The sequence below is a fragment of the Peromyscus maniculatus genome, chromosome 22, assembly GCF_049852395.1.
Source record: "Peromyscus maniculatus bairdii isolate BWxNUB_F1_BW_parent chromosome 22, HU_Pman_BW_mat_3.1, whole genome shotgun sequence".
In the NCBI taxonomy this organism is placed as follows: Eukaryota; Metazoa; Chordata; class Mammalia; order Rodentia; family Cricetidae; genus Peromyscus; species Peromyscus maniculatus.
The window spans coordinates 30,055,113-30,063,975 of NC_134873.1; the positions used below are offsets into that span (position 1 = coordinate 30,055,113).

At 41.7% G+C, this 8,863-nt stretch overlaps 1 long non-coding RNA gene across 1 annotated transcript in view; it reads right to left on the bottom strand.

The window, feature by feature from the left end:
• Positions 1–8,494, bottom strand: part of LOC143270123 (uncharacterized) — a 32,389-nt gene extending 23,895 nt beyond the window's left edge. Inside the window, exons 1-2 of the long non-coding RNA XR_013047080.1 lie at positions 8,432–8,494; positions 488–691 (exon numbers count right to left, since the gene is read on the bottom strand). This is a non-coding gene — a long non-coding RNA (uncharacterized LOC143270123). The remainder of the gene's footprint in view (positions 1–487; positions 692–8,431) is intronic.
• Between the last annotated feature and the right edge of the window lie 369 nt (positions 8,495–8,863).

The following is an 8,863-nucleotide window of genomic DNA, read 5'->3' on the forward strand; positions in this document are numbered from 1 at the left end:
CCACACCTCACAACTACTTAAAAATAGAAAGAAAACCAAACACACTGTGCAGTTTAAGTTTGTTCAAAAATCTCACATACCCCTGTGGTAACCCTGATGGTAACCCCAGCACTTGGGAGTTGGAGGAAGGAGAATCAGGAATTCAAGATATCCACACTACAAAGAATCTGAAGTTGGGTGTGTGTGTGTGTGTGTGTGTGTGTGTGTGTGTGTGTGTGTGTGTGTGTGTGTGTGTGTCTGTCTGTCTGTCTGTCTGTCTGTCGGCGCATGCCTTTGATCCCAGCACTTGGGAGGCAGAGGCAGGCGGATCTCTGTGAGTTAGAGACCAGCCTGGGCTACAGAGTGAATTCCAGGACAGCCAGAGCTACAAAGAGCAACCCTGTCTCAAAACTTATCCCCCCACCCCCAACCCTGCCAAAAAAAGGAGTTTGAAGCCAGCCTGGCTACATGAGACCCTGATAAAAACAACAACAAAAAAAGATCTTACATTTCGTCAATTCTGGAGTTAAAAACAGAACTTCTGTCTTTTTAAATTTGAAGCCAGGATGTGTTTCCTGTGCTCACTCCTGATGTCCTCCTCTTTCCTCCTTCTCCTGTCCCTTCTCCCTTCTCTCTCTTTACAGGTGGCTTCTTAGGAGCCAGGACAAACAGTAGATCTTAAAGATGAGGTATGTTGACATAGCCAGGATCCCTGCCAAGCAGAAGAGGAATGCATGATTAGGTGTCAGGAAAGGAGGGCGGGCCTGGTACCTTCTGATCTGTAGCACAGGAAGTATCTCTCCCCCTTCTACTCCCCGCCCCTGCACCCCCTTGTCTAGGACTCCCACAAGGCTTTGCAAAGAAGGTAGCACTTGCTGGGAGTGCAGAGAACAAACTCACAGGAGAAGTACCTCCCTGGAGCCTGCAGTAGGTCAGAATGTCTTCCCATTCACTGTAGCCCCTTTGTTGGTTTGCTGGGTACAGATTTCCCTGATGGCCATCAAAGCCTCTTTTCCTGATGTCTCTCCACTTAAGTCACTGAACCTCACCTGGCCTATTTCCAGCCCAACACAGGGCTTCCCACAAGGCCACTGGGGAGCAGGTGCAAGAGTAGGGTCACCTAAAACTTAGGAGCCAGCCTGCACTCTCCTTCAGAGATAGGGAGTTGAGCCTTGAGTGGGAACAATGGCATGTTATGCTTCCTGTCCTAAACAGCAGCTCGGGCCACGCCCTGTGCAGAGGAGAAGCAGCCTGGCATGGTAAAAAAGACTATGATGAATAATTAAGTCACCATTTACAAGAAACTAATCTTAGTGCAGTTCAAGGTAAAGACAGTCAGCAGCCAGGGACAGCCAAGAACAACATTGCCAGCTCACTCAGGACACAGGCCTCCAGCCAGACGCTGCTAGCATTCATATTTTTTTTCTAAATACTGTCGCCAAAGAGCTCAAGTCAGAAAGTCTCTGTCCCCTTGGCAACCCCAAGCATATCAGTAATAATAGTAAATGGATAATAGTAAAATAAATAGTAAAAAATAATAATAGTAAAATAATTAGCTATGATTTAGGATTGTTATTATTTTATTTTAAACATTACCCATCCCTCCATGAAATTGACATAGCATTATTACAACAGAAGAAATGAAGTGGTTAAATTAATTGAAGTCACACTGTTAATAAGAATCAACTCATAACCAGGATGTTAGCTCTCCACTGACTTTTTCAGATTTCTCTCTCTTTCTTATTTACATTCCCTTCCAACTAGAGAAATTGTTTCTATAGATGAAGGTTTATTTGCTTCTGAATCTTCTACATCTCAACTAAAGCATCTCAATTATTTGGATTTATTATATAATATATATTGATTACAGTCCTGGGGGAGATGGTTTTTTTTTGTTGTTTTTTTAGTGTAGTGAAAAATCTGACCTTTCTTCTAAGTACCCCATATCTGTAAAGTAGTTTTTCATAACATGCTGTATTCTAGATGAGTTTTTGAAACCCATGAGATTCAAATGATAAAAAGCATTTTTGTAAATGTAAAGCATTGCCTCCTCTTCTATACGAAGCTTAGTGATAGGCCTATGCCTTTCCTTCACAACCACTCTCCTCCCTTTCCTACACATGCTGTTGCTCCAGAAGGGACTACTGGTCAACCTTCCACTCTGCACTGGAACAGAACAGACTCGGAAGGCACATTGCAAACTGTCAAAAATGGCTCTGGGTTGCTAAAGCTTTATTCCACTGATAGTTGATATTTTTGCCTCTGCCATGTTCTGTGTTTTGTCTAACTGTCCAGAGAACAGATAGAAGACCTTGCAAGTGGCACAGTTTTGGTTTGTTCTCCTGATAACTGGGACAAGATGATAATAATGAGACTTCTCACTATATCCTGGGACACCTTGTTCTCCTGTAGCTCTCACTACCACTCTGCACAGGCCCCTCTAGATATGAATGATGACGGAATCCTTATAGCAACTCAGAGTCAGGATGATGGTCATGGCTGAGTAAATGTCCTCTAAACAGAAGGATATAGGGTGAAGGCCCTGTAGGAATTCCTTCGAAGCTATGGCATTGACAGACCTTAAGGTTCCCTGAATGTCTCAGTCCCTTAAAGAATCTGATGGACATCACTAAGCTGTTTCACATCAGGTAATGATGTGTGATAAAGTGATTTAGGGAGGCATTCTTGTTTCTTTTCAATTTGTACTTTTTGTAGTGTGGGACTTTTTGGCCTCAAGTCCTGAGATCGTTTTGCAAGTTTCCTCTATAATTCCTTGAAGTTTGTCCTTAGGATGTTCATGAGGAAATGCCAAGTTTGAATCAAACATAGTCTCAGAGATTCCTTAGAAAGTGTATTTATGACAGGAAGTGTGTGTGTATGTGCAAATAAGAACTTGGAGATGCTAGCCTTTGATATTTCAGAGTATCTTTCAAACTTTTTCCTAGACCTTTCCTTCTGCTGTTTATCAGCAATCACTGTTCTCCTTTGTTTGATGATCCATAAAAAAGAACACAATAAAAGTCAGAAAGTGCATTTTAATTATTTTAAACTCTGTATAGTAGCATGAGAAAGAGTCTTAACAGTTCATTTTGATCAATTTTTTTTTTTTTTGAACAACTCTCCTCCCCCCTTCTCCTGGTCCTAACAGGAAATGTTAATAGATTTTACTCAAACAAAAGTTCTTGGAAGCTATCAATTTTGTAGAGAGTAAAAACATCAAAAGTTTGAAAACCACATTGCAAAATGACATTTAACGAGGAATGATTCAGAGGTCTGCTTTCTTGCCTAATCCCTTTTAGCTGCACTTCCATAGTGACAGGTAAGAATGATAGGTACAGTAGGCAGGAGACAGCATCCAAAAGCCCTCAGCACTAACCTGCAACATAGGTCTAAAATGTGTGAAGGCTGGATAAAGTGCCCAGTAATGCAGGCAACATCATTGGATGGTTGGACCACATTGGTTTTCATTTGTTTCAAGCCTTTCTTTGACTACACGTGATGTAATATCTTTTGAAAGGTAACCAGTCCCAGACTTAGAGGTAAAGTACGGGTTCCCTGCTCAGAGTCACCAGTAGCCAGTGATACAATCAGGGCAGCCTCTCCTCTCTTCATCTCAATGTCCTCATCTACTGAAGGCAGATATTTGATAATCAGAGTAGTCTCTTTAAGACATTTTCCAACTCTAATAATATTCTATGGATCTCTTGGAGGACTATTTGAAAAATAATGAACTAATAATTTGGCTTCTATATAGTATTATGGAATTGTTTCCTCATCCAAATTCCTACTTGATGCTATTTTCTCTATACACAATTATGACAATTGTGGTTGAACAGCCTAGAGACAGGTTGACTAGTGTAACCATGTGTCATTAACATACTGTGTGGCTTTGGTAAATTGTCTAACCTGTCTAGGTCTCAGAGTATTGCTGACTGAATGAGGTTAAGGTACACACAGAGGCTTGGATAAATTCTGACCTATGATACATACCCAGTATCATTATCATAACCTGACCTCTTTTCTTGCGGCTGTATGCTCACATGCCTGTCTTCCTCCTAGAATGTGAAGTTGACATAGACAAGGACCTTGCCTGGCTCACTATTATATTTCCAGCCTCTAGCACAGTAGTACCTTGGACATAATAACTCAATAGAAAAACCAATAAATAGGTATGTCAATGGCTTCCATTATGGTTTGGATCACTCAATTTTTATTCAGTCCTATTTTGATAGAGTAAAACAGTCCTTGGATTTGGGTTGCTTGGTTATATTTCAGGGACCTTGTATATATCCATATTGTTTGGTTTGACTCTTGTGTGGTAATGAAGTTAAGAGTCAATCCCCTAGGTAGCTAATGATCCTACAGTTTGGGCTTTAGCATGATGGAGACAAACCCAGATGGCCCCACTCTGAAGCAGAGCTCTTATTCAGTACAACCCCCACATCCAGGGGAGCAATCTGATTCCCAATTGCTTTTGTGGTGTCAAGTAAGATTGATTTTCCAGAATACTGTTGCTTGGAAGTGACTGAAATTGCCTCCATATATGAAGAACCACAGAAAATATGTGTCTGTTGTCCGTATACTCCAGGGAAAGCCTGTGCTTATCCTAGACCACTTATAAAGACATTGACCTGCAGATGCTCTAGAAGAGGAGCAGGCACTTGGGGAATGGTTTTTAATTGTACCTTTGTGGCAGTAGCAGACAGGCACTTATTAGCAAGTAACTTGGGTGGTGTCTTTCTTCCCATTTTAAATGAGCTTGTCATCTAGAATAGAATTGGTCACAAAAAGTATAAAATTCAGCTCAAATATTGTGTGTGTGTGTGTGTGTGTGTGTGTGTGTGTGTGTACCAAAGAAAAATGTCAGGTGCCATTTCTCAGGCATTGTATATCTTGACACAGGGTTTCTCACTTGCCTAGAACTCACATATGCTTGGCAGATACTCTAGCAGTGAGTTATAACCCCTGCTCAAGCTATGAGCTGTTTCTTGACTGATTCTCAATTTCTACCTTATTTTCTCTGCCATTGCCTATTCACTTAGCAAATATGTATGGAGCCTTCCCTGTCAGGAACTATTAATATACAATAGGAATCTTATTAAATGAGGTAGAAATAGGGTTTATGTATGTTCTCCAAATAACATAAATAGGTTATGGATGAGGACATAATTACATATATAGAAACAAAAATACTATTGCTTATAGAGACCAGTGCTAGGAAGTACACCAGACATATTTTAATTCATTCTCAAAAGAATCTTACAAGGTAAGTGTGTTTGTCTACATTTTAGTGTTAGGGACTGCTGTGGGATGTTCTGTATGTTAAATGTGTTGCTCTGATTGGTTAATAAATAAAACACTGGCCAGTAGCCAGGCAGGAAGTATAGTCGGGACAAGGAGAGAAGAGAATTTTGGGAAGTGGAAGGCTGAGGCAGAGAGATGCTGCCAGCTGCTGCCATGACAAGTGAGATGTAAGGTACTGGTAAGCCATGAGCCACGTGGCAACTTACAGATTTATAGATATGGGTTAATTTAAGATATAAGAACAGTTAACAAGAAGCCTGCCATGGCCATACAGTTTGAAGCAATATAAGTCTCTGTGTGTTTACTTGGTTGGGTCTGAGCAGCTGCGGGACTGGTGGGTGAGAGAGATTTGTCCTGACCGTGGGCCAGGCAGCAACAGAAAACCTCTAGCTACAAGGGACAGTTGGAGTAGAGCAAGGGGGAGCACTTTACTAGGCACACACAACCAGTCAGTGTGGAAGGCTAAATTTCTAATTTTTGTTTCTTTGTCCTTTGATATGGGAGTTGCCCTCCACACAAGGACATCACCTGCCCATCTTCAGAGGAATTATGATTCCCATGTCAGATGATGTGAGATTCAACCAGCTGCTCATTAATTTTATTGTAAGGATTTAGTTAAATCCTTAGTGCATTTTGATTGAACATAATGTACTTAGGAGTACATATATTAATCAATTTTCCAAAAGCAACATTGTCCTTGTCTATAGATATTGTTCCTTTTTGGAAACTGATTAAATGTATTCTTTGACGAACTCTTACGTGTATATAATACATTCTAATTGCTCTCACCACCTACCCTCTGTTATCTCCCTCATTCTGTGATAGCTCCCCTCCCTTCATGTTCTTTTTTCACATTTACTGTTTCGTGACCCACTGATTTTTATCCGGGGCTATCTGTGTATCTGCATGTTTGGAAATATCCATGGGAAGCTGGTTGGTTCACTGTTAAAAATAACAACGAAAGGCAGTGACTGAACGTCCCCCAGAATCTGCCAATTGCCAACAGTTCACAGGGGATGGGTAGGGCTCCAGGAGCTCTTCCTAGGTCTGCTCTGTGACTGGCTGTTGACAGGCCCAGTCTTGTGCAGGGAACTGCAGCTGCTGGGAGATTATACTTGCAATGGCTGTGTCATGCCCTGAAGATAGCCTTGCACAGCCCTTCTCATTATCTCCCGGCTCTTACATTCTTTTCCCTCCCTCTTCCACAGTGTTCTCTGAGTCTTAGAGTAGGTGATATAAATGTTTAGGGCTCAGCCATCCATTCACCTCAGCACCTTAAGCAGCCATGAATATTGCAGTGACTCCAGTGACTTCGTCTTCTAGGCCTTAATTCTAGGGGTGTGAGATGTTACAATGTTCACAGTCTTCCTGTGGCGAACATTTAGATTAAATGACTAATCTGCCTATTCTGATTTCTCTCTAGGATGACATGAAAGGCTTATATCGATTCATTCAATCTCACTTTACTTTTGCATGGCAATTTAAGAAGGGACAGAATTTGTTGGGGCCTGCCTGGGTTCTGTCATGTCTAACTTACAAATGAGCTGCTTCTCCCAGAGAAGTAGATGCTTCTCCACAGCGTCTCACTGTAGGAGACATGCCTACTTTCTAATGGCCTGCCTCAGAGATGCCCATGGAGTCTGACTTCATGTTCCTTAGATATCCAAACTGTATCAGCCTATGAGGCCATTGGACCTCTGCAGAGAAGAGAGGATTGAGCTTGCCTCCTCCCTTTCCAGAATACGTGATCAGAGTCCAGCTCTTTGTTCTCATGCTTTCTTGGCTCAAAAGTCAGGGTGGGCTCTAAGTCTAACTCTATACTTGTGTATAGTTAGTTCCTGGTGACTCTTGAATGCTGAACAGTAATCTCCTTTACCTTACGATTTGTTGCCTTAAACTCATGATGTGACTGAGAATGATGACCCTAAATTTCTGCCCCTTCATGCCTTTACCTCCAGAGTGTTGGCATTACAAGCGCGCACCACCAACCCTGGTTTTATGTGGTGCTGGCAATCAAACTCATGATTTCTTACATGCTACACAGGTACTCTACCCACTGAGATATATCCCTGGCCCACTTTCCCCTTTTATTAACGTTAAACATGAAGACCAGCCCATTTCCCCCCTATCAGTTTGTTGAGTAGCAAAGTTATGAATTAGTAATAAAAATACTAAGCAATGTAGAAGACCCACTACTATGCACCAGGCTTCAGCTTCTTGTCCTCTGTACTCTTTAAAGTCAGCCTGCATTTCGTGCAGAAAGGTGATGTTATTAAACCGAGACCCCACAATAACCACAGTGGCTGAATTTTTAACCCTGGTTATCTGCCTATGTGCAGCTTCCCTTCGCCGTGGCTAGCCACAAACATTTCTTAGGTTAAGTTAGGAAATTTCATTATAGTCTTGTAGGCCTGAAAAATGTATTCATCTATTTCTGTCTCCCATCTGGGAGCTGAGGAGTGTCTAGAAGCAGAGAAGCCTGGGGAGCCAAGAAGTTCTAGAGAGAAGATAATTGTGTTTCCGGTTGCTGTGAAAGCAGTGTTTCCCAATAAATCATGATGAATCTGTACTCCTGAAATAGAACCTGGAAGCCCAGTATCCCAGTATCCATGGGAACATTCACTTGGGTCATAAAAGAGCCCTGGTTCCCGGTCCTGAAGCTCAGGCCTCGGTGTCCAATCCCTCCACAGCACACCCATCGATGTACTAACAGTTTCCATTGAGCAAGATGTTAAACCTCTGCAAGATTTTGTTTCCTCGGATTTAAAATAGTGGTCCCTGCACATAACTATTTTTACGATGAGGAGCCCAGGACTTCCTGCTCCTCGGCAGCCATGCATGTGGCTTCGACCACTTCTCAATCACTGGGCACATTATGCATTCAGTGGTTTCACTATACATTTCATGTTTCACGGAGAAAGGTTGAATTGTCAACAGAGGAAACCAATGTGCACAGTGTGGGGGCTGCACGCACAGGCCATTATAGCCTTCAATACTGTATCCTTAACACAGATGTCTTTAAACTGAAATTTTATTTGGGGGAGAGGGGACACGGGCATGGTACATGTATGGAAGTCTGAGGACAACGCCATCATGTGGGTTCCAGGGATGGAATTTGGATCGTGGGCTTGCAGGCACGTGCCCTTACCTTGCTTGCCCTAACATCATGAACACAGGGATGATTGTCCATAGCTTCAGATCAGCAGTTCCCTAGCAGATAAATGCGCGTGTTATGTCATCAGACTCATACATACTTACACACTGGACAATTGTACACTTAACAACTTTTAATCTCAACCTTCATGATCTTTCTCCTATATATTGTCTCTTTTTATTTTTTTTTCTTGCCTGTTTTCAAATATAAACCTTAGCAGATACTAAATACTCTGCTGTTTCTAATTTGTTGGGCAACAACAAAAGAGAAAAACCATATATCCTGGCAAATTCATTCTGATGTTTGGTTTGTATAGCGAAGGCTAGTCTACCTCTTCAGAAAATAGCTTGTGGTTCAAAGGGTATAAAATAAATTTATTTTTAGTTTTTTTTTTAAATAGACAGCTATTAAAGAAATAAAGAAGAT